This window comes from Haliaeetus leucocephalus, unplaced genomic scaffold, assembly GCF_000737465.1.
Source record: "Haliaeetus leucocephalus isolate CR32 unplaced genomic scaffold, Haliaeetus_leucocephalus-4.0 Scaffold646, whole genome shotgun sequence".
Lineage (NCBI taxonomy): Eukaryota > Metazoa > Chordata > Aves > Accipitriformes > Accipitridae > Haliaeetus > Haliaeetus leucocephalus.
Window position 1 is genome coordinate 5,385,776 of NW_010973082.1, and position 25,217 is coordinate 5,410,992.

A 25,217-nucleotide genomic window follows, 5' to 3' on the forward strand; every position below is an offset into this window, starting at 1 on the left:
CAAGTTTGTCTTTAGGTGAGCCTGAAGACCATGAGGCCAGGAGTCAGCACCTGGCACTATAGGAGGCTCTTTCATAGTGTGGCTTTCCTTCTGAATCATTTCCTGTTGAGACCAAAGTTCTGAAAGGACAATTCATGCCGACTTCAGAAAAGGAAAACATAGATCAATATTCAGAGTAGCCTAATTGCCTTTATACCGATATCTATGGGAAATCTGTTCTGTCTGGTTTGGTAACCACTGTATAACAGCTAGTTGAGGAAGAGATATAATTAAGGTTAAATATGTGCAGGGTTAAGGACAGCAGTAAGGAATAGACAACAGTGGTTTTTTTTGTGAAATTATAAAAGTTGAAGTGGAACTATTTTTTCTAAGCTGAAATGAAGATAGGGAGTTTGGTTAAGCTTGAGACATCCTACCTAGAGTTAGGATATTAGCAACAGATATGCAACAATAAATGCAAGACTAGTACGAGATTCACCAATCTGTAAAGGCAATCATAAAATTCATACTGCATATAGCATGCATCCCATCTCAAATACAACCAGGGTCTCTTGACTTGTTGGAAAAGCAATTCACATAAAAAATTTAAGGGATAACCAATATTCCTTCTCCACTTTCTCCCATATGTAACCTAAGGACACACTCAGGAATAGTCACTTACTTGTTGTCTTTCTGTTGATACTCTCCAGAGAAGGACTCTGGCAGGGAATTAGCCCGTAGGACTTGCTTCTTGCTTTATGGTCCGAAACAATCATAGTCTGTTTATGTGCATTAATTAGAAGAAAGGATGCAGCAGGTTTCATGCATGTATTGTATACGCATCTAACGTGTAACAGCTTACTCATAGTTCTGAGACAGCACAGAAGAGGAGGATGGGTATAGATCAGCCACTTGGGCTTCTACTGCTTCAAACCACCTTTTAAAACTCTGCTCAGAATTGATTAATTAGCAACAGATACGCATCACATGGCCCACACATCTTGCATTTCCAAGATGCTACTAGTATCTTCTCCAAATGGGACATTGCTTATTGTGGTTTCCAATATAGTTCCACTTATCCTACCTCCTCTAAAAAAACAAAGCAAAGAAAACAAAACCAACCCCACCCAGACCCAAAACTCAGCTCTTTCTCCCATTCCAGGCACTCGTGTTACTGCTTACAAAGATCAGTTCTTGCAGTCATGACTTCCACAGTGCTTAAATTTGACTCATGCCAGCTGGGGTTGTACCAGTGGGACAGGTGTTCTCTATTTCTTCCTAACAAAATGTGTTTGATGTCAGCTCATCCCAATTAAGGTAAAATCTTGTGCCTGGAGGGTGCTGTCGGATCAGTCATTACTGAAGCACATCTAGAAATCACAATACATCATGTCAGAGGAAGTGCCCCTTCCTAAATGGGTGGAAAAGTTTGTGTTCAAAAGTACTAAGACTGTTTGCTCTTTAAACTCACATTTCAGAATTTGCCAGAATTCAGGAATATTTTCTCTTAGAGAAGGTATTGCGTACTTTTCTTCCTTGTTTTTAAGATTTTGCTTCAGCAGCTTCATGGCAAAAGAAAAAAGCCAAAAAAAGAAAAAAAAAGCAGTGGAAACACTACTGCAAGAAAACAATAAACATGAATAAAACACTACCCCTTCAAAGAAGAACATGTGAGGTTTATCTAACTCGAATACTGAGTCAGTCTGGACCCTAGCAGCTGAAAGAAAATACAGGAAGAAAAAGGGAAAATCCAGCAGGAGAAAATAAGAAATATAGTTTGGGCACTTAGTCCCTGATGTCAGATGTGTGACATGGTTGTGTTTTATTCCAAGCAAAATTTCCTATCTGTGAGGTTATTAGAGTGACAAAAAGTGCCGTGAAAAGCAGAGCAAACTCAATTCCTTCCCACCATCATATCCTCGCTGCTACGCAGCTGGGTGAGCTCAATGCTTTGCTCTCTGCTGAGGCAGAAAATAAAGGGAAGTTTCCTGGATCCCCAGCAAAGTCGGGGCCAGCAAAGCCGCATGAATCAGTCAAGTTCGGACCTGCCTACGCAACTTCTTTATCCTGCCACGTAGCAATGGTACCCTCTGTCTTCCTAAGAGAAACACACGAAATCAGGAACCAGCCCTGGGATCTGTGAACATAAGTCACTGCAGGTATCTTCCATGATAGTATCTGTGGAAGCGAAGGCACGCAGGTCTTTATCTGCTTTCCTAAATGAAGTTCCCGAACTACAAAACAGGGTCTGAGTCAGTTGTGTTGGGTGTTGTGATCCGAGAGATGACTGCTATCACATGAACCGTGGGGCCGCTTTCCTGCTTTGGTGGCCTGATCTGGAGGGACCCAGTCCTTGAAAAAGTGCCAGGCTGAGGCAGGTCTCACATATTCTTCTTGACTCGAACAGGTCGCTCTTATTATATAGCATACATAATGCCACAGTTGTGCTGTATTTTGCTATTTTTGTTCATTTTCAGTTCTTTTTTAACTTTTAACTTAAAAAAAATTACATAGGCGCGGTGTATGTCTGCATGGTGACATCCTACTCTGTCCATATAGCACTGTGAGAGATAAAAGGATTTTTTGTTTGTTTGTTTCTAGTTTGCCTTAATCCTATTTATGGGCAATCATCAGCAGATAAATGGCCTGTTAAATACATCTTTGTCTAGGCAAAAGTTGAATTTATGAACATGATAAAATGAAAGCAATTTCTAAATATTCTATGCTGGGGATTTATGTTAATTCAGTCTAAATCATATCAATTATAAGTGACAGTTTACCCAGGACATTATTTAGTGTTTCTAATTTTACCCTAATTATTTTGCTTCAGTAGATGTATACCAATTGCTGTTACAGATCTTCATGCCTTTGTCTACCCTCTTTGTTGTGATCCCAGCCTTCTAGGAAACAGATATGCACTACAAGTAATCTCTTCTTCTGCCATACTGCATAAAAGCATATTGTGCATTCATACATCATGGTATTTTTTTGCTTAAGCAAATTAGTAGAATCTTCACAGCATTTGATACATGTCTACAGCTTGTAGGATTTTTCTTTAATTTTTAACATCGGAGGAAGTTCATGTTTATGTTCCGGAATGGCTTGAATGTCCCAATGTTTTCAGAATCTCTGCTGGCCAGAAATATTCTTCATCCCCAAGGCACCACAGGTAGATCAAAGTATCACAGCCTACTCTGACCTTCACGGGAACGCACGTGGGCCAGACGTTGCTCCAGTCACACACAAGACCCCTTCTACATCAGCCAGGGTTTGTATAATGGGTTTACAGTTTGCCCTTTGGCTCTGGTCGCAGGGTCCATAAAGGCATGTTTGCATGGGCAGTGTCTGTGGTAGGAATGCCAAGTTTCAGATGACAATCTTGTTGTTGTTGTTTAACTATTTTAGGAAAAAAAACAGTTTTCAAGCATTTTGTGCTATTTCCTTGTGATACTGCATTAACACTGGGCACCCTTTTTGCAGAAAGACAGGGTGTGTACCAGCATTCAATTAACTCAGTGCATGATTGAGGAAGGAGTACAAACTTTGACAACAGTGACCAAAGAAAATAAATTAAGTAGCAACAACGTACATAGCAAATGATGAGAGAGACAGAAAACCTTTCCTTCCTCCCTGAGACAAACGTAACTTAAGACTGTGTGGAAAACGTGGCAACTAGACAAATTGCCCATTTTCAAGGCACCTACCAGGCTTGGCCCATGGTCCAGTATAACAAACCCCGAAGGCAGCAGACACAAATAGTTTTCCCAGCAATCCTGACACACAGTCTATCCATCATCCGTAATGCCTTGTTTCCCAGAGAAGACTCCCGATGAGGAAACCCACCTTTAAGTAAAGAGAAAGGGCAGAATTAATTGCTGCTGCTGTAAAACATACCGTACAGATTACAGTGGCATGTTGCTGCAACCGTGGGGCTTGCATCACAGGATAATACCTTTTCTACGTGAATTAGAACTACGGGGTCAGGTTCTGCATCAATGTACAATTTCTATACCACTCTCACCAGTCAAGTACTACTCTACATGGGATTTTAGTTATGGTTTCACTGGAGACAACAGCAAGACTCTCACTGGTATCAGAAAAGCCGGGATTTTTACAAAAATCAGTCAGGAATGCTGTTTGCAGCCTGTCAGAAAATATTTATTTCAGTAAACAGAATATTTGCTGTATGGAAATGGATCAAAGTTTTTTTTCTTTGAATCTATAGTGAGGGGGTTTTGAGGTGGTGGTTGTTTGGGGTTTGTTTTTTTTTTTGGTTGTTTGTTTTTACTTCTTCCCTCCCCTCCCTCCTGATCAACTGTCCTCTGAACTTAGTGGGTATCTTTCAAAAGAGAATGGTTTTTGGATGTGGTACTTCATGGCAGATGGTATAAAGGCTACCAGAAAGGAGCACTGCTTACTTAGAGGTCAGAGGATATCTTCCCATCCCTTTAGATGGCTTAACAGCTCTGTAAGAATAACAAATCTGTTTAAAATAGGAAATCAGAAGGAAGTAGAGCTGTGTCAGGCAACATTAACACTGCCATGTGCAATTTGACCTTGGACAGCTCGTCAGATCTCTTGTTCAGCTCATTCATCATTATTCTAAGCTGTCAACATGAACACCCTTACTCATTAATTATACATTAACCTCATTCATGACTTTTAATCTATAATGGGTCAGGATGTTTAAAAATAATTAAATAAGAATGTGCAGTGGTAATAAGGATAATACATGTACCAGAGTTTAGGGCATCTGACTGCAAATCAAAAATAGGTGATGCTGAACAATTAAATGGAAAATAAAACAAAAACAAGAAAGGAGAGGTCTCCAAATCTCCAACCCTGCAGTTAGAACAGTATTATCTTTAAAAGATTCCCAAAATATGCAGCTTGTAGGCTTCTGACTTTTTTTTTTTTTTTTAAAAGTTACAAAATGAGCATCAGTTTTCAAAGCAAGGAAATATGATCTGCTGTAAGCAGATTAGTGGATCAAACTGTTAGGCACTAGCTCAGATAAAATAGGGATGGGTTCTTGACGATGTTCAGACTCTCTTCTGCTGGTCGAACTGCCAATGCTCCCATTTGGTGGGTGCGTTTGCTGGGTGGAGTGCGCTGACTGCAGGAGATGACATTGTTTTCAGAGCACGCTGTGTTCCCACAGGTTGGTGTATCCATCGCCTGGAAGCTGAACCGCTTTCTCAGTGGGTCTTCTAACCTATGCAGTGGCTCGATTTCCAAGCAACCTGGGGTGACAGCAATCTTCTGAATGTCAGTCAGTTCTCTGTGCTGAATATTGGATTCAACAGAGGATTTACCTCCACGTTTCCAGCACTGATAATGTTTTAATTCTGAAATTATCATACATTGTTTCTTCCCATAGTAAAGGAGTTTTCACATCACACAGCACTAGGGCACCTTGCTTTCCGATATCACAGAGGACTTTTCGTATTGTGGCAGTTGTCTGCAGGAAGCTGAAAGTGCCAAGGTTTCCAAAACAGGCTTGAAGCAGAAATAAAATTTTATACCCAAGGAAGAATTACTACATGCCACATAACATTTCAAGCTAAAATAATGTTTCATCAAAGATTTAGGGAACAAGGATTAGTTTTTTAAACCTAGCTAAGTCAATGAATCTTATATCCCATATACTGCTATACATTATGTTCTGAGATACATTTCACTATGCTAACTCAAGGCTGTTCTACTGAGGTTGCTTCAAAGAAAAAACCCTCAACTGAGAGGACATTTCACTGACCTAGTTTAAAAGAACTTGTGAAACCCACCAGCACGAGGATGCCCAGGCAGGTGGTCAAAGAATATTACACTGCCTGTGAAGTACTTAATGAATTTTAGAATGGTCAATTATGGAGTTCAATAATGGTCAATTATGGAGCCTCATATATATATAGAAGGATTTACCTTGAAGAGAAAAACCAGAATAATTTGTCCCAGCTGCAAATGGATGCCATTTGAAGTATCCAGACTATGCTTTATTATTCCCAGAGAAGCTAAAAGCCTTCATAAATAATTTTTGGCCACATCCAGGATTTTCAATGGACTCCAAGAAAGTTAGGGCTAGTACCTGGTAAACTTCAGTAGAGGCTGCGTACTACCTGGAGCACTTGGAAAAGCCCTGTCTCTTTGAACAGCTGGATTCTGCTCAGCTCTAGCAAAATACATGTATTTCATAGCTCTGAAATACTCTGTACAATTTTAACCTTAAAAATGTCCAAATGCGATGGTAGGTGCTTAATCTGATTGCCTACTGAGTTTAGTAGGACTCTGCCTGTGGCATTAAATAACAGTACCTTTGTGTAACCCACTGGTTACAGGTCCCTGTTGTGTGGCATCCACAGAGGTGCGGGATTTTAAAACCCACCTACACAGCCCTGCTCTTCTCCCTCCACTGCAGCAGCTCATGCTTTTAACTCCAGACATCTCCGGGGCAGGTTAGCCAAGGTAGTCAGCATCACATATGTACACTTATAAACTACCTTTTATCTGATGATCTCAAAGCACTTCACATCCATTAATTAAAATCTAAGGGCTTGGTAATAGGTTGAGATGAGTATTTTCTGCTGTCCCTCAGGTAAAACAGCAGTTTCACTTAAATATGAGCAGCAATTGGCTTTAAACCTAGAGAATCTGGTTTTATGAGCAATCCCAGGTCTGTATGTAGTAAAAAGTACGATTACGTGGGATGGACTCGGTTTGTGCTAAAATGGAAATTCAATTTTAATTCAAAATACCTTTAATGTATTTCTTTCTTACACTGAAGTGAGCATATTGGGCTATTTATTCCCAAATGGAATTCCAGCAATGGGGGTTACTGAGGATTTAGTTCCTGAAATGTGTTTTTTTCTTACATCTGTTTTAGAAAATCCTGTTCCACATGTGATCAGTATCATAATTAAAGGACTTTTCTGTGTATGTAATGCTTCCAAGTTGACACATCTGACCGTGTATTTGGGCAATGTAAAATTAATCCAGTATCAGTAAAGCAATAGGAGGCTTTTTTTTTTTTTTTTTAAAGGGATGTTAGTTCACACCTTATAAACCAGCTCTAATTTCCATTGTTGGGGAGTGTTGTCTTTTACTCAGAATTCTGACTTGAGGTGTGGGACCAATGAATAGAAATTCATAAAGGGAGAATTTCTCCTCTGGGGGAGGCACCAGTATTTTAGAAAGGAAAGAAGGTGCATCTATAAAGAGAAGGCATATTCTCAAACTTTCTGTCAGCATGAAAAATATCAGAAATAGTACCTTAAAAATAAAGAGCCATATTTGAAAGCATAATTAAGGGATAACACGTTCCAAGCCCTGAAATGTCATCCCTTCTCTGTGCCTCAGTATCTCCTTCTCTAAAATGCACATCATGACAGTAGCCTGTTTGGTGAAACACTTCCATACCACCTGGTAAAAAGCATCATCCAGAAGCTTACTCACTGTTATTGGAAGTGAACACGAGTAATTGTTTCAGATAAAATGACAGACTGCCATATAATCACTACATTCTTCCAGTCTGAATCCTGAAACACCAAAAAGATATTCCCTTCCCATCCCAAGACCACACTTAGACCAGCTGTGACCTGTTACGACTGAACGGTGTAGCAGTGATAGTCATTTCAGCTGGTCTGTGTATGTGTATTTCTTCTGTTTGAATGCATAGCATTTTTCTTAATTATTTCTGACTTTTCATCCAGCATGCTATAAGCTTCTTATGAAGAAAAGAAAATAAATAATTCAACTTCCACTTATTCCAGGAGGAGACTGGCTGTTCTAATCTATCCTTAGAGAATAAACAAGCTAGCTGTTCACATACAGCTTATTAGAGTATGACAAATAAACATGTGCACGATATTGCAATGACAATAAGGATGGGGAATACCAGAACTGTATTTTGGGCTGGAATTTGAGGCTGGGACCATTTCCAGTTCCCTCCCAGGGGCTTGAAAGTTTGGCTATGCTTTTGCCCGTAGCTGCAAGCCAGAGACTGGTAACAAATGTCAGTGCAATAAGGAGTGAGGAAGAAAGGACGGAGCCAGAGAGTGTGTCAAAGCGTGGATTAATTCCCCATTGCGAGAGTGCTCGGGGCTGCTTTGCGCAGTGCGTTCAGAGAAAACTCTCAAATGAGTTAAAAGTCTGGTCGAGAAATACGGTTCCTTGGCCACCCAGGAGCAAGACCCTCTGTTTAGGGTATTCTGTTGGAAATATTAATGTGTTAGGACACCGTGCTGGGAAAGCTTCTGCACCTGCTTTAGAGAAACCTTTCAAAACACATATTACTTGCTGCCTCCAGGAATGTTTCTGTTTTACTTGGAACAAGTGTGGGATGAAACATTTGAAGCAGTTTTGGACCAAAATTTAAGTTTTCCCCTTTCCCAGGGATGGAGTCTGTCAATTTTAGCTCTTACCGATGGATGATCGGGGCCTCACCCTGGCGCAGCCCACAGGCTGATGGATCAGGTGAAAGACAAGAAATGAGCTTGCACCCCAAAAATCCTAGGTAAGAGGTCTTACATCTAGGCCCTGGCAGACTGACTACAGTAGAGCAACACAGGAGAATAATTTCACTGACAAAGTTTCCCGAAAGCTTCACTGCCTCAGCATTTGGCCACTGCCTTGGGAGCCCTGCAGAGCTGTGGAGCATCAGCCTTGCAATGGGGTTGGGTTTGACACCGAAGGCTGCCGCTTACTTCCAACACCACCGGAGCAACAGGGGCTGTTGTCCTCATTTGAAAATGTTTCAGTAAAACATAAAACCTTTGGATTCTTTCCTCTGAAACAGTAAAATATGCAATTGGACTGGAATTGACTTCATCCACAGGAGATACCTGACAATCTTGCTTGATGAGAGTGAGCTGCATGTGTCACCAGAGAGAGAGTGTCTGAAGAAGAGGAAACCATCCATCTTACCACCCTGACCTTTCTGATAGCCAGCTAGTAGTATGGGCAGAGCTCCACCGATCACTTCAAAGTTTATTGCTCTGTTAGTCCTCTTTGATTGACAGATCACCTAATGGATAATAAATTACTGCCCTCCACTCGGACTGGGGGCTGCCTGCATGTTGCTAACGCTGATTTTTCAGAACCTACTATCACTCACTCTCTGCTTTTGCAATTTAAAGGGATGCGAGTTCAGAGACAATAAATAAATACAGAGGACTGGGATTTCAAGGGTATGTGTGGGGAATTGACAGCACGGTGCCCTCTAAATTTCAGTGTGACACAGGCTCCCACATCCCTCGGGTCTTTTTAAAAATCTTGCAGCTTTACTTTTATGCCTGCTGCAAACCTGGTTGTCTCTCTCCCAGGCATCTGAGGGTGGGAGAGCGAAGCCCCTTTCCTTGGTCCCGGGGGGCACACCGGGGAGGGGGGGATCAGCAGGATGCTTGCCTTGGGTGCCCACCTGAACCCGAGGAGAAAATGTGCTCTGCAGTGAGTTCAATCTGAAGAAACTCCACCTGAAACCAGTGGTGCCTCTAGGACGGGGCCTGACTCTCAGCTTTTACTCAATTCCAGTCACAGTGACTTGCTTTGGCACGCGAGCAAGCGTGGAGCAGAGACTGAATAAAGACCTCAGGGTTCTGCCCATAAAAAGAAAATGAAGTGGAAACGCCTCTCTTGAGGTTGGAGAGGCCAGGATTTGTTATGGCTGCTCCGGGTCACCGAGAGCGCCGCAAATCAGCGACGCTTTCCTCAAGAGCTGCTGTCAGCCCTGCCACTTCCATTAGTTCTGCCACGTGTCAGGACGCAATTAAAAAAAATGTCCCTCTTTCACACTTACCTTTGGGACCGGTGGGCTTGTCGCCAGCGCTGGGGAAGAGGCGCTCCAGCTGCTGGTCCCACTGGTACTGCGGTGCGAATACCAGAACGTGTAAGCTAGAAAAAGCCACAAAAAACCTCAATTCTCACACGGGTGAGATTTTCCAGAGCTCTGTACGGATGGAGCAGGACACGTTTAAATGTATTAGCAAACCGTATTCCCTCATCTTAGAGCGCTGCTTTCCTGGAAGACTGGGGAGGTGGAAAGGCTCTGACATTAAGGAGTGTAATTTTGCATGTAATTTTGCACTGCTTTCCTGAAGGCAAAGGACCTTCCTCCCGTGCCAGGGATCTCCCCTAGGCACTGTGGTCGGGGTGCTGTTGCTGAATGATCATACGTGCCTGTGATAGCTTTAGCTAAGATTGTGGAGAAGGGAGAACCTGCATAAACCTAAAGAATTTCGGAGTCAAAGAAAACGTGTTCCTCCCCCAAAAGAAACCAACACACTCAGGTGGATCCAAACTGGTGCTGGTGGAGCTACACCATTATCCCTAGGCACACGCAGCTTCTCTAAATCTCCCTGTCCCTGCATTTTCTAGGGTTCTTGCGTGGTGCACCAACTGTTTTGAGGCTTCCATTTTAAATTATCAAATTAAAAGTACCAACCGCAGAGGCACCATCAGCATGGCAGGGAGCTCCCACAGGTTGGGTCTCTCTTTTCTGGCAGGTGTTTTTCTTTAGTCCCAGGATTGTGCCTTTTCCCTACACTCTGAGTTTTCTCTCTCATTCCCCCCAGCTCCAGCCCCCGGTCTCTGATAGCAGCTGCCGTCACCACTTCACACATTTTCAGACACATACTTGGGCATTCTCAGGGCAGTGAGCGTGGGATGGAGGTGCTGATCTCTCATCTTGCTGCTCTGTAGCATCCCAGTTGCTCCTTACAGCCACCGCTAGATCTCTTAATTCTTCACCCATGAAACTGTAGATTTTTGGGACAGACAACATCTTTCATTGCTTTTGTGAACGCTTGCGTCTCAGAAAATCTAGCCCAGTGGGGTTTGGTATGTGTGTGCATCTCCAGCCCCTACGACACTGCACATACTCAGAGCTTTCATTATATACACTCCTTTTCCCTCTTGACTGAGGGAACAGTGAGACCTTCAGAACGTGTTTATTTATGAAATCTGCGTTACTTGTTCCTGTAACATTTATTTTTCTCCCTCTTTGGAAAGCACAGAAGTTCAACACGGGCCCTTAGAAACACAGCTGCTGTTATTTTGCAGCTGGGTGCTACTATGTGGAGAGCATCTGAAAAGGGAGGCTTGAACATAGGAAATTAGATGCAAGTTTACATCGCTGTGGAGAACAATACATGAAAAACTTGCGATGTAGATTTTAATCCAAGATTTTTAATATGAATATTTCATCCTGCAGCCTTTACAGTTGAATGGAGGTTTGAAAAGTCCATCTATGTACAGATCTGTGGAGGACAAGCTACTATTTACTCTTCTTTCTCGAACGACGGTAAGCCTGGTGGGTTACACAACATAGCCCTTCTTTATACCCTCAGTTTAGGAATGTGCTATGGCTGTTCAAGAGAGCATTTATGTACACCAGTGAACTCTAAGTGTAAGCTGAATGTTTAGCACATTTTTCAGTGCTATCTTCACAGCATGGTCTATAGGCAATGTGTTCCATTTACCCATGCTTCTTACATTTCTGCATCTTTATATTAAAGCTTATGGCTTAAAAAGAAGGGAACTATGTTGCTTCATTTACCAGTATCAAATATTTTTACTGAGAGTAATTGCTTATCCAGAGTTTGCTTATATAAGAATTAAACAGGGTATTCCATTAAAATTATTAAAAATATCTTTCTATAGCTCTGCTCTCTCCACTTCTCCTCTAATGTTCAGAATCACATAAAATAATAATGAGCATACATAGCCTTCTGCTGTTTTCATAGACAAGGCAGTAAAGAGACAGTTGCTGTTCCCTTGAGTGCTAGCCCACGAATCAGAAAGTCTAATCAGCTACAGTATCTGACACACTAGATAGCCCCTGTATTTCATTATTGCTATATTAAAATCTTTCCTATTTGAATTCTGTATTCTCTATTAAAAGGAGAGAGGGAGATAGAAAAGATAATCAAGAGAGGGCAAGAAGAAAGGACTTAAAGAAAAGTAACTCTCTTTTAACTCCCCCAGCCTGATGCTTTAGAATTCTGTTTCCAGTGCAAGAACTGGTCTGAAAATACCCGGAGCAAGTACCTGGCATACTGCGGCCGTCATACACCCCTGGGGCTGTGTTGTAAGAGTTCAGCTTTAGTAGCCTGGGTAAGACCCAGCGCTGGCTTGTGGTTCTGCCTCGCAGAAAATGCTCAGTGAAAAGTAACTGAACAATGGGTTTTTTTCACTGCTTGCCCACACCACTTGCCTACCGTGCCTGTGCCTGCAATTGAATATTCAGGGTTCCCTTGGTTAGGTCCAAGGACTGCAGAGGGGCAGAAGCTGCACTGGGAGTCAATGCAAAGGGAGTTTTCCTGGGAGAATCTGCTGCTGGGTGTTGCCAGTCTCTGACTATCCACAGTGTGGAAGATGCAGCATCGCTGCAGCCTTGCCAGCAGCGTGGCTGGCGTGTAGGTTTCATAAAAGCAACATCTTCCAACGTGCTCAGAAATAGGAGGTGCGTCTCTTTGTGCATCAGTCCACGCTGATCTGTAAATTAGGCTGTGACAAAACAAATTAGATTTAATTTTGCATAGCTGTCCAATGGCATTACTACATGTGTTATTACATAATCCTTTGAATCAATGATTTGACTTTACATGCTTGCATCTTATGAAATTGAGAAAGATCAGTTCAATACCTGTAGGCAGTTGCTGAGTGGCACAGATGTATATAATATCAAACAATAGATGTCACTGTTATGCCAATAAAAATGGGTTATATTTACAGTTATTGGTAGTTTCAACCTCCATTGCACAAAGCTGCTAAGTCAAAAGTGTAGAGTCAGGGCACTCACTGACACATCACACTTTTTTAAACATGAGTCCTGCACCTCCTTCTGGTTTTTCATCTATCAAATTAGACACAAAAATTTTAAAAGTCAGTTTAAACAAAATAAAAAAGATATTTTCCTATGGCTTTATGCAAATTGGTCATGCAAGAATAGCACCACTACCCAAAAGTTACCACGAGCAGGACAAAAAGAAAAAGGGATGCGGGAAGCTTATCTGGAGAAATATCAGAGATGGAAACATTTCTGCTTAGACTTCTTTCTTTCAAAGGGAAGGGTGGTGTATTTATTCTCCTCACTTTGGAATGATAACAGGGAGGATGGCATGTATGAACTCACCAAAAGGGAAAGACCAGGTTATAAGCAGTAGTTTTCTGAGAGACAAGAAATGAGGGAGAGGCATCACAGGCAACATCCCACAGCAGCAAAAGACAGGGAGAGTCTGCAGAAAGAGGGAGTAAGTACCCAAGCAAAGTTTGAGCTCCAATGTCCTATTTCAAGAGGTTCTTAATACTGCTTGAAATTGGTATAAAATTATGTATATTAGACTGCGAACAATATAAGAAACTCCAGACCAGCAATGGTACCCTTTTGCTCAGCTGTAAGCAAGACCTGTGCAGAGTCAGCTTTCGGGTGATGAGCAAAACCAGTAAAGTCTAACAAATCAGAATGAGTTTAAACATCAATTTCAGGACAAGACACAGAGGAAACCGGGCAGGTGATTATACAGCAGCTGTTCAGCACCTACTGTTCTATTCCTCAATATCAAGAACACAGTTTGCTGAGAGAAAATGTCTGTGCTCAGTGGTCGTAGGAGCCTATTTGTAGCAGTAAGACAAGAAACAAAATGCTTCCTTGTCACCAACTGATTTAGAAAAAGTGGACAAGCGTTTTGGTGCACAGTGCTGTCATCAGCCTGGCCCCAGTCAGTCCCAAGGAGAAGGAGGTTCCTGATTTTTTTGCTTCTTACCATGAGTTTGGAAGACATAAATTAATTCAAGCAAAACCTGAGTCTTATAAATAAAAGCCACATGGTAGGTTTACATCAAACCTCTTTCATCCAGAATGTGAAGGAGACCATTTATAATTTTTGGATAGACGACACCTGAACTGTACGCACAAAGAGGTGTTCTTTCAAACAAAACCACCAATGTTACGTACACAAATGCCAAACCTTTACCGTGCAGATTTGATTGCACCTACTCAGTAAAAACCCCACAATATTACACTGAGGAGGACAGCTGCCTCCATCCAGTCCAATACCTGAGAGAATTGCTAGGAATTTTCTTTCAAGTTTGCAGACAAGACTGTGCTTGCCATTTGGACAACATTGTGATGCAGATGTAAACATTTCTGTGCTTATTTACCAAAGTACTGCAAGTTTTGCATGTACACAGGATCCTTGCATCTCAGCTTTCCTCTTCTCCGGTATATCTTTTCCTCTTCACTTGAAATCATCTCCTCACGTATGTCACATCCCAGTCTCTTGCTGAGGAAATGATTAGGAGGTCACAAGAAGAAGAATGACTCAATATAAAAGCAGAAACAAGAGAAGACTTCAAGGAACAATCTGAGGAATAACAACGTTGTTTCCATCACATATTCCTTGTAGCATTAAAGGAGCAAGAGCGGCAGAATACCAGGTGAATTGCTTCAAAACATAAAGTCTTTCAAGATACCCTATGAGATATTACCTGCTTCTGTAGAAAAATAAAAGGAAAATGATAGAAATACCTCGTAAATCATAGCTGAGGTGCATATTTCAAAGATTCACGGGATTCTTGTACAAAGTAGGAAATGGTATGTTTTGCAATGTAACATTGCCTGATAGCACAGAGGAATTTTCAGCCACAGGCTTTCAGCTTGGGAAATGTAGGTATAAAAATTCAGTATTTCACATGTACTTTTATAGCATGGAGATAAAGCATGCTCCTGGACACAATTAAATCGAAAACGCAAAATCTTAGCATCTGTGAAAGTACAAATATTGATGTGCATCACTAAACATATGTTGCTGACTAAAGCTATTATTAGCGACAACAGTCATTCTCTACTCTGGAAAATCCCAGTTGCCTTGGGCTTTGTTTGAGCAGAAAACCAGAGAAAAATCTGAATAAAACCTTGTGAGTTAGCCTCATGATAATAGGCTGAGCTGTAATACTCAGATAATAATAAAGCCAAAAATACAGGGCTAAATTCAGCCATGCTTACTTGGTGCTAAATTGAGCAAATTGCATACTGCCTGCTGCAGAGGCAGTACCAGAAGGCACCTTGTTCTCCCAGATTGTCTTTGCAGGGTACAGATTATTTTGATCCATTCATTGCAGCTCCCATTTGGACTGACACCTCAGAACTGAACTGGAAACTCCAGATGCTGCAGTTTGGGAAGCTGGAGGTCCTGCTGGGGTTGAACCTCACCTGTTTTCTATCGCACAACGCACACAGCCAGCAGATCTCGTGCCTGCCTCTTTCACCCAGCTCTGCCCTTCCACCCTCCTACAGCAGCGTGGGGCCATCTCCTGTCCTAGCTGCTGCAAGCCCCAGGTGAGCTCTCCTAAAACCACATCAAGCTGTGGGTTTTCTGGGCCCTGAGCTCAGCTTTCTACATCATTCCCCTGGACTTCCACAGAAACAGAGCCAAATAATGATGTCTTCAAACGGTCAACGAACCACCTGGTTATCAGAGGTATTGAGGAAAGGGGTTACCTTTGCACAGGCTTGATCACAAGTGCCTGAGCCAGGAAGGTTTAAGCAGAGTTGTACTGCCAAAGTCGTACTTTTAAACATCCTATTTCTGGTTCCAAAATTCACAAGATTAACTTTCTGTAAATATTTTTTTTCAGCATGGTCTTCCAGCTTGGAAGCATTTAGATTGTTACCTTTCCAAGTTTATTTCTGCTACCAAAAAGTCTAAAAGATTAATTAACCCCCAAACCAATATGATTCTGACAATTAAATAATTCTAGAACATACAAGAGGAATGAAAAAACCTGTGTTTTGTGAGACACGAGAGCTGGCAATGCTGGCAGAAATTTTGAAAGGAAAGATTGTAAGACACACGCAACAATATTACTGCTGACTGCCTGGTATGGAGAGTCACAGCTAGAAAGGCAGTTTGAACAGGAGGAGTAGATGGGAAGGCAAGTGGATGTGAGAGCAGAGGGCAAAGCAACTGAATGTTTCAAAAAACTGTGGATGAATCAATTTTATTTTTCAGCTGACGCACATGTTATGGGTTGAACTGTCCTGCCTGTTCAAGGGAGCGTACGGGCATTCAGATGCTTTAGACTGAAGGAATTCAAACCTTTGAGGACTGCACAGGGAGAACAAGCGATGAAGAAATCTAACAAGGAGTTCAGCAGAGACTGAATCAAGCTATGGAGGCACTGCAATGCTGCTCTGACAAAATTAACTGGCAAACACTAGGGAAGTGTGGAAAATAAGAACGTATTTTACAGACGAAGCTATTCTAAGCTCAGAATTAGGAAGGTAGCAGCTGGAAAATTTTACCAACATATATATTTATGCCTGTCTATCTATCTCGCTATATAGTTGCAATGGGAACTACTATCACTTGTTGACAGAGGAGGTTCTGAGTGTGTGTGTGTTCAGCCCTTATGAAACACTGAGGTCAAGCAGGGGCATACAAAGTATTGGAGGGGTGGGATGTAGAGCTCCTAAGTATAATGTCTCGCCAACAATAAAATCTCCCCTGGAAATGACTCAGGTAGGAAGAGAACAGATTTAAATCCTTGCAGCATAACAGAATAGCAGTATTTATGGTTAATTGTCAGGCATTAAATTATTAGATTAGCCAGGTTCTATTTATACAATGGTTGCTTTTCTTGTTCATTCAGCTGCAATCAGTTATAAACAAAAACTCATCCCATAACAGGGTTTCAGTTGTTTAACAGGCTAAGTGAGCGGCTGACCTCACTATAATTAATTAGGGATCTTTATTTAATTGAACATTCATGGTCACCAGAGCAATGCAAACCTAAACCCCAGCACACTTACCTGATTCTGGTTTCATTACGAAGGTATGCCCTTGGCCAGTAAAAATTAGAATGAATTTTCATTGAATCTGTGAACCTTTATGGGTTGGGCTCTGTGGACACGTGTAAACGCGCTTAAACTACATTTCCAAACCCAAAATACAAAGGGGTATTCTGTGGCTACAAACTCATAGACAACAGGCAGAAGTCATTCTTAAAGTCTAGGTAATAGGAAGGGATTCTGCACTCTACATACACAGGATTTATGTTTAGAAAGCAAAGGAAAATATGTAAATGAAGATCATCAAAGAAGGAAAAGAGGTTAATCAACACCTCGCATAATGACAAAAATGGAAAAGAGGGCTAATTTAGTTAATTCCTTTTGCATCTGCTTTAGAAAGCAGTAGGGTGTGCTCATGAGTCACCTTCTGAGCTTAGTTGCAAACAGCCTCCTGAATGTGTGAGTATAAACAAAGAGCAAAAAAAATTCATTTTCCTACTCACTGCAAACCATCCCGCCCTGGTATGACTTTGTTCCAGCTCATTAAAACTGTGTTTCTAGAACTGTGCCCAACTCAATTAATTCATAACCGTTTTTGCCAAAACAGTTCATGCTCATGATTTATAGCTAAGGCACGGCCACAGCATGTAAACAGCGGGGACTTAGACCTGGAGTAAGGACCACAGGCAGCCAAAAGAGTGAATCTATCACATGCCTTTTGTAGAAAATACTTCCTACACTCAGCGAAAAGGGAGCCTGCTAGAAAGTCCCAGGCAAGGGACCATGGAGCCAGTGTACTTTCACATACTGTACCCCATGGTGGGGTACCTGGGCTTTACAACCTGCTGCTCTACTATATCCAGCACCTCAAACACAAGAATCGAAGAGAAATGCTAAGGAAGGAACCTCAAAGAAGTTGATTTTCAGAAAGAAAAAAACCCTTTCATGGTAAATCCCTGCTGGAAACAACACACTTTTATCTTAATCTGGCAAGTAGTACCTATGTCTCATTGCATCTCTGAACACTACAAGCTGCTGAAACTAGGAACACCAAAACAAGCAGGATGCCAATAAATAAACGCTTGTAAAGTGCACTGAAGCTGAAAAGCACAGCATATTATTACTAGGAGATGACCAGCATTTAAACAACGTTTGGTGTCTCAAAATTTCATCACTGAAAACAAATTTCTGGCTTGGTTGAAAGGCTGCTCAAGTTCTTCCATTGGTTTCAGCAGACTTCAGATCAGATGTTTAAAATGTTCACTAGCATAAACTGGTGGATGGGACCAACAGCCAGAGAGAGCTCAGATGGCGTGAGGAAATGGAGGGAGATTGTAATCAATTAATTAGGTATGATTTATACCATTTAATTTCTTCCACTTATTTGCTATCTTTTCAATATTTTATACTAATTAATTTCCAAATTGAGTAATAAGCATAGATACGTGTCTGATGCTTTGACCTCTCTACCAAGAGCAGTTTTTGCAGGGTTTCCCATCAGGAATGATGCACCAGTCTGGGGCTGCCACTCCTTGCATGCCACTGTCGCACTGATACGGGCTATCTGATGGTGCTTTGCTGGATGCAGCGTTTCTGACCCTTTGATCCAGCAAATCTCCCCTCATCGGGCCTCTGATACAGGGCACTGACTCTCCTGCTTCCCTCTGCAAACCTTGCAGGCGTATCTTCTCCCCACTGGTCAGGCAAGTGCCATGATCTTTAGTCTGATTTTTATGAATGCAGGTTCTAGCATCTTTTTCTTTTAATGTCTCATGAGAATACGGTTAAGAAAGAAAGATAGAGAGGGAGAGCGGAAAAAAAGTGAGCTGATGCTATAAAAAAGCCACTGCTTATACCATGACAAAATAACCCTAATTTCCCAAATATATCACACTCAGAAATGACAGTGCTTTGCACTCTAACGCCTTTTTAAATCACTCAAAATGCCTCCTACCCTGGGAACGCGACTTTCACTTTGGTGCAGTTTGACACAACTCTGAAGCAGGCTCCATCTAGGCAAGTACATATATATGTGTGTGTGTATATGTGTATATATATATGTTACAAGCATGAGGAGGAAACCTGCCCAGATGAGGTGAGGTACTTTTTTTGTAAATTCTTGCTTTTTCCTACAAGTTAGATCCTCGCAACTGCACATTTTTGCTTTCTACAGTGAAAAATACCTGGAAACAACACTGTCGTATTTTCCTATGTGTCTAACCCACTATTTTCACGAACAAAATCAACCAAAATATCCCTGGAGACACTATTTAAGATTTTTTAAGCATTTGAGTTGTGGGGCAGTTTACGCAGTGGCATCATAACAGCTCTCATTTTGCAGCAGTTTCAGGGTTCAGGGGTCTCCAGCACAGCTTACGGCATACAGGATCTCTTCGTGCAGCTGTGGTTGCTGCCCTGTTCTTCCTTGCAAAGAGCTGACCGGAATAATCTGACTTTTTCTTGGATCTTGGTCACGATGCCAATTTTTTGACCCAGAACTGATTCAAACTGTGCAGCGTAAAAATCTACATTGTAGTCTATTTCCCCAGCCGCTTCTAAGAATACTTTCAACCATCGCAGAGATTCCCGATACTTCTCCAGAAGCATTTTCTCATCCACCTCTTTTCTCTTCTGTGTTTCCCCCCCAGTACTGAAAGTAAATAACTGAGGGGAGACTTCCTTGTCTGCCTGAACCCCAAATAGCTGTAACTCTGCTGTCCTGGGACAGTTCGGCATAGTCCATGGTTTCTTCACATCTTTCAGCTGACGTGGGAACCTGAACATCTCCTGACAGGGCTGTCCAACGGAATTTAAATTCACCACCAGCTCCTTCACATGGCTGGCATACCGTAGGGCATTAAGGGTGTGCTTGCAGGATCTCATTCCTGGAGAGATAGTGACAATCATGCTGGTACAGAGTTTTCCCCTATAAATGAGTCCCTCAGGACCTGGGTGAGTTTGCTCTGAACGGGTGTGGGCTCTGTTATGCCTCAATACCCGGATACACTCTTTGAGTCCCAAGAGGCTTTTATTAGTATCAGCCTCCTCCAGCCTTGTTTGCCTGTCTGCAGTGGAGATGTCAGCTCCTCGCTCATTCCCAGCCAAATCAATCGAGGAAAACTTGGTATACAAATGCCGTCTCTTCTTTGAGTATGATCTGGAAGACGGCAGGGCTCCAGGAGGAGTGAGTGTTGGCAGAGGTCTTGCCTGACGTGCGACACTTGCTAACCGTTTCAATTAGCTTGATGACATCTTCCACGCTGGTGACTTTTTCCTCCCACAGGCCCACCACTTGGATCTGCTGTTTACCATCTTCCAGCACTCTCAGCTGCTTCTTCCAGTTCAGAAGGTCAAACACTTTGCTCCCATAAATCTCAGTGAAGGCCCCATAGACTCAAAGCTCCAATTTCTGGCAGCTGGGGTCCTGCAGCCTGTGGAAGACATCCTCGGCAACCAGGACATAGATCTCTTTGGAGGTGTCCTGGTTTCAGCTGGGGTAGAGTTAATTGTCTTCCTAGTAGCTGGTACAGTGCTATGTTTTGAGTTCAGTATGTGAAGAATGTTGATAACACTGATGTTTTCAGTTGTTGCTAAGTAGTGTTTAGACTAATGTCAAGGATTTTTCAGCTTCTGATGCCCAGCCAGTGAGAAAGCTGGGGGGGCACAAGCAGTTGGCACAGGACACAGCCAGGGCACCTGAGCCAAACTGGCCAACAGGGTATTCCATACCATGTGACGTCATGTCTAGTATAGGAACTGGGGCAGTGGGGGGTGGGGAATCGCCGCTTGGGGACTAGCTGGGTGTTGGTCGGCGGGTGGTGAGCAATTGCCCTGCGCATCATTTGTACATTCCAATCCTTTTATTATTACTGTTGTCATTTTATTAGTGTTATCATTATCATTATTAGTTTCTTCTTTCCTGTTCTATTAAACCGTTCTTAGCTCAACCCACAAGTTTTACTTCTTTTCCCGATTTTCTCCCCCATCCCACTGGGTGGGGGGGAGTGAGTGAGCGGCTGCGTGGTGCTTGGTTACTGGCTGGGGTTAAACCACGACAAGAGGACTCAGAGTTCTTGACAGAGAAACTTCCCCTCATGGCGCGTGTCTTGCCGCTGCCTGCCTGGCCACAGGTGAAGCAGGTAGCCATAGTGCCCTGGGAATGGTCTCCACCAGGGGCTGGGCAGTGTGCCTGTACACCAGCGCATTGGTGGCACAATCATCAAAAGCACGGTCAAAGCGGAAGAGCTGGTGAGGTCCGGCTTCTGCTTAGCTTCATGCACCATCACCAAGTCATGGCAGAGGACTGTCACTACATCGAATTCGTTGAGCTTAGCCTCCCGTAGGTTCGGTGACCGCCTCCGAACACACACGCGGATGCGATGGGGCCGGCATGGTGTGGTGGCCCACAGTGCCTCGCAGTCCGGGTGGCTGTGGCACTTCTGGATCATGGCCATCACATCTGTCCCGGGGTGGAGTGAAGCAGTGGCCTGCTGGGCTTGCTGCTCCCTCATCCCCAGCCGCCAGCATTCCCAGTGTTCTCGCAGCCTTTCTAACTGCTGCCCAAATGATGATGTCCACCTGGGTCTGCAGCCCCTGGAGCCAGACCAGGCAGCCACGGGGCCCCTGCTGTCCCCAGATGGCTTCTTCACTTTGATGGGCTGTGACAGCCATTCACTCGGCAGGCTCTGGTCCCCTTTTGCTGATAGTGGGGCCTCGATGCTGGTCATGGACATGCTCCTTGGTGCCAGGTGAGGGCTGAGGACAAATACAAGCTGGAGATCCACCTGCTTGCTCTTGTTGGCCCCCTTCTTGAGCCGCTCCACAGTGATGCTGGAAGTGCTTTCACGGAGCTCCATCACCAGTGCCAGGTCCTGGCTGGGGCAGGCAGGGCTGGAGCTTGCCCCTGGCTGCGGGGGTCCCGTGGGGCTCAGCACTGCCTGTGCCCCACACTGTGTTACAATGGTCCAGGTGATCCCCCCGAGCGGCTGTGGTAGGGGTTCAGCTTCAAGGTTGAAAATATATATGTTTTTAATCAGCTGCTATGGGTGGAAGGACCATGCAAAGCTGCTATCACCTGAAAGGGCCTATTTGAGTTTCCAGGCTGGCGTGCAGCTGCTGGGACACATCGTGTCTAATTAGATCAGTCACGTTGTGTTAAGCTAATGCCAGTGACACAAGAATTTATAGCAGTGAGACAAGTGCAGAGACTCAGGAGAGCCTTTTTGTCGTGCAGTGACCACACAAAAATGCAGAAAACAACACGTTGTTTTCAATTACCTTGAACATAAATTTTGAATTCTTTTAAAAGGCTTTGCATGCCTTAAAATCCTGCTTGAGAAAGAATGGGCTCAATAGAAAATGAATGAAAATTAGAATTGCAGTGTAAGTGCAGTGGGTACATCCGCATCCATAAGGAAGAGTTTGATATCGTTTTGATAACTAGAACAGCTGATGATATTTTTAATCCATTTCTGTAACGCTCTTCAGTAATCTGGATTCCTGAATAGAGAATTTCAGAGTTCTGGCTACAGCAAAATCTTTTTAACATCTTGGCTTACGTAAGATTTTCGGTTCATTTTGGCAGGTAGCTTCAGACCTTCAGTGACAAGGACTGTTATTTACAAAAATATTCAAATGCTGTAATAGCCCTAAGAAGAATGCTTGCAGAAATAGTGGTAAACTTACATAAGCTTGAAGCAAATAAAACCAATTTGGGAGGTTTATTTTAGAATTATCTCTATTTGTTCTTGCCTTTTGACTGGTAACTTAAAATGATGAATTCAGGTAGTCTGAGATCACCAAAACTTAACAATAAGGAGAATCTTGGGTGTCCTTGCTTACCAACCCTCCTGTGGAGCCAAAACACCAATTAAGGTGTGCTATAATTTCTTGAAGGAGAGCAATTAATGTTCACATTTTTTGTCTGGAGACGTAGGCATCATGACTACTGTTGCTTTCAGCTACCTATCCTCAGCTAAATCCTCATACCTTTGAATGCGCTTTAAATGTAATTCAAAACATTTTTATGTGGGGAAATTATGTCACTGTTATAAAGAGATCTAGTTCTTGGGTGTCCATCATAATGCCAGCCTGAGGAAGGATGCAGAGTAGTAAACCGACAGCAACTTGTTGGCTAGATTTTTGGAGATAAAAGCCTGCCATGTACACTGTTAGATAAGCTTGAAGAAATCCAGAGCGCCAGGGATATAGGGTAGAGTGAAGCTGTGATTTTAAAGGCTTGTTCAGCTTTCCATGGCAACATTGTCTCTCTTAGTACAAGTCCTTGCTCAAATTCTTTTGTCGGATCCCAAGGTCAAAGCACCCCGGAGTAGGAGGCTGCAGCAGTATCCCATGAATGGGCCAGAGGGATATAACGAAATCAATCCTCGTGGCAAACTGCCTTTTCTGTTTAATGTTTGGAGACCTTTTTAGAATCTCAGACGGGCATCAGAGTTCAGTCAAGCTTTTGCGTGAGGAATTTGACATTTGCTCTTGGATAGCTTAACAACTTTTATTCATCTGATGTTCCTAGAGGATACATATGCTGTAACATGTGCTCGAGTAACTCTGCAATCATACCCACCAAGCTGTGTAAGCAGTTGCTCATCTTGGTTTTAATTAGTGATATCGTTGTAAGAGATGACTCAATTTTGTAAAAGTATTGAAATAGCCCCAAATAACCGTAAGAGAAATCTAATTTGGGGAGTGTTACTAGGCTTATTACAGCAGTGCTCAGAGAAAGATGGCTTTTTAAGGGAGCCTAACTGATTGAGGGTTGCCACCAAATTTCAGTTAGATTGAGATTCATATTCCAATGCTCTTAGAATACAAATTTTCAGCCCAAATAAATACTGAAGAAAAACAGAGGACTTCCAAATACTATCAGTAGTACATTCCTTGTATGGAAAAGGTAATATAACCTCAGTGTGGGGCCAGGATCATTTTGGATCTATGATAATATACTTAGTAAATAAGACAGCCACACTTGAAATCCTTTGACCCAAAAAGGAGCCAAAGATGCCAATATTTCTCATGGTTGGACAGTATGCTAAGTAAATAAAAAGATAAAATTGCTACATATTGGTTTATTTACAAAACCAGCAAATTGCCAGTGGTGTAACTTGCCGAAAAATAAACTCAGAAATTATGCTGTTCATCAGGCACAAATTTTTGACCTTTCTTAGAGAAGCATTCTGGAGAACATAAATATCCAAATATATGTTTTAAATATGAATCTCCCATGAGACAAAACATCAAATCAGCTTTTTTATAGCATTGTTGCAAATTGACACCTAGCAGCTGTTGAGCTCATTACATCGCACCAGGCTTCTCTGCTTGCCTGGCACAGCCACACAACCTGAAGTTGATTTAGTTCTTCGTCAGCTCAGCCTATATCCCAGCCCTTCTTTCACAGAAAGCACTCATCAATTGTCCTTTCTTGAACAAACCACTAACTACTCTTTACTGAGATCCCATCTGGTGAAATTCAAGTATTTTTATAACAATAAGGATGTGCTTGCATGTATCAGCATGTTTGGTTTTAGAGGGGCTGGCTTCGCTTTTCAGGTCGTATATGTAATGATAATGGCTGACCTGTCATTAGCCCACAGATTTAACATTTTAATGGGAAATGGAGCAGTCTGATATTTGGAGGCTACAGATAACTGCAGACCTCGGTGAGTTCTACTTCAGGTAAAGGTATAAATTCAGCACAGTGACTATTAAAGCTAGGAACTCAAAACTAGAGCATACCTTTCAAAATGGCAATACTGTGCATCTCCTTCAGTCATTTATTTAATGGATTAATCCTGGTGAGAAAGCTCCTAAAACATGGATGACTGAAGCCCCGTTTTTATAGGGACTTCAGCTGCCTCTGCACTGGGAAGAGATGCCACTGGGAGAGAACTGAACAGGGGAGTTCTGCAGAGGTTGTGACAGGCAAATACAGTGGCTAACTGACAAAGCAACTAGAAGCAAACATTTCAAATGCACTCATATTTGATTATTTTAATCAATTTAAAATAACCCAGTTTTTTTCCTTTACTTTTCCGATGTTGCTGTTTAAGACTTTAGGATCCTTAGTTGAGCTGTGGCACCAGTTATGTCTGATTATTTGCCTTACATCTTTAAAAAATATTTGCATAAGGCTATTTTATAATTCTAATAAGACACCGAAGCCTGCGAATTATAGTGCAGTAATTCTCACCTCCTGCATTTAACAGCTCTCAGCCTTCAGCCTTACTCTAACAGCACCATCTTGTGCAATATTGCACTGTAAGTCACTCCCAGGAGTGCCTTGCTGCTCCCTGTTCACGTTGGCACCTAATTGCTCAAGTAATCATGTGTGATTTTCTACACAAGAGAACTACAATTTATGCAAGTGCCTCTTTTATAAAGAATATGCTTTTAAAAAAGAGAAAAGACTGTACTTGGCTTGAGATTACATGTTTTAAACTCT

At 42.4% G+C, this 25,217-nt stretch overlaps 1 pseudogene; it reads right to left on the reverse strand.

The window, feature by feature from the left end:
• Window positions 1–19,132: 19,132 nt before the first annotated feature.
• On the reverse strand, window positions 19,133–22,335 carry LOC104838805 (annotated as a pseudogene).
• Between the last annotated feature and the right edge of the window lie 2,882 nt (window positions 22,336–25,217).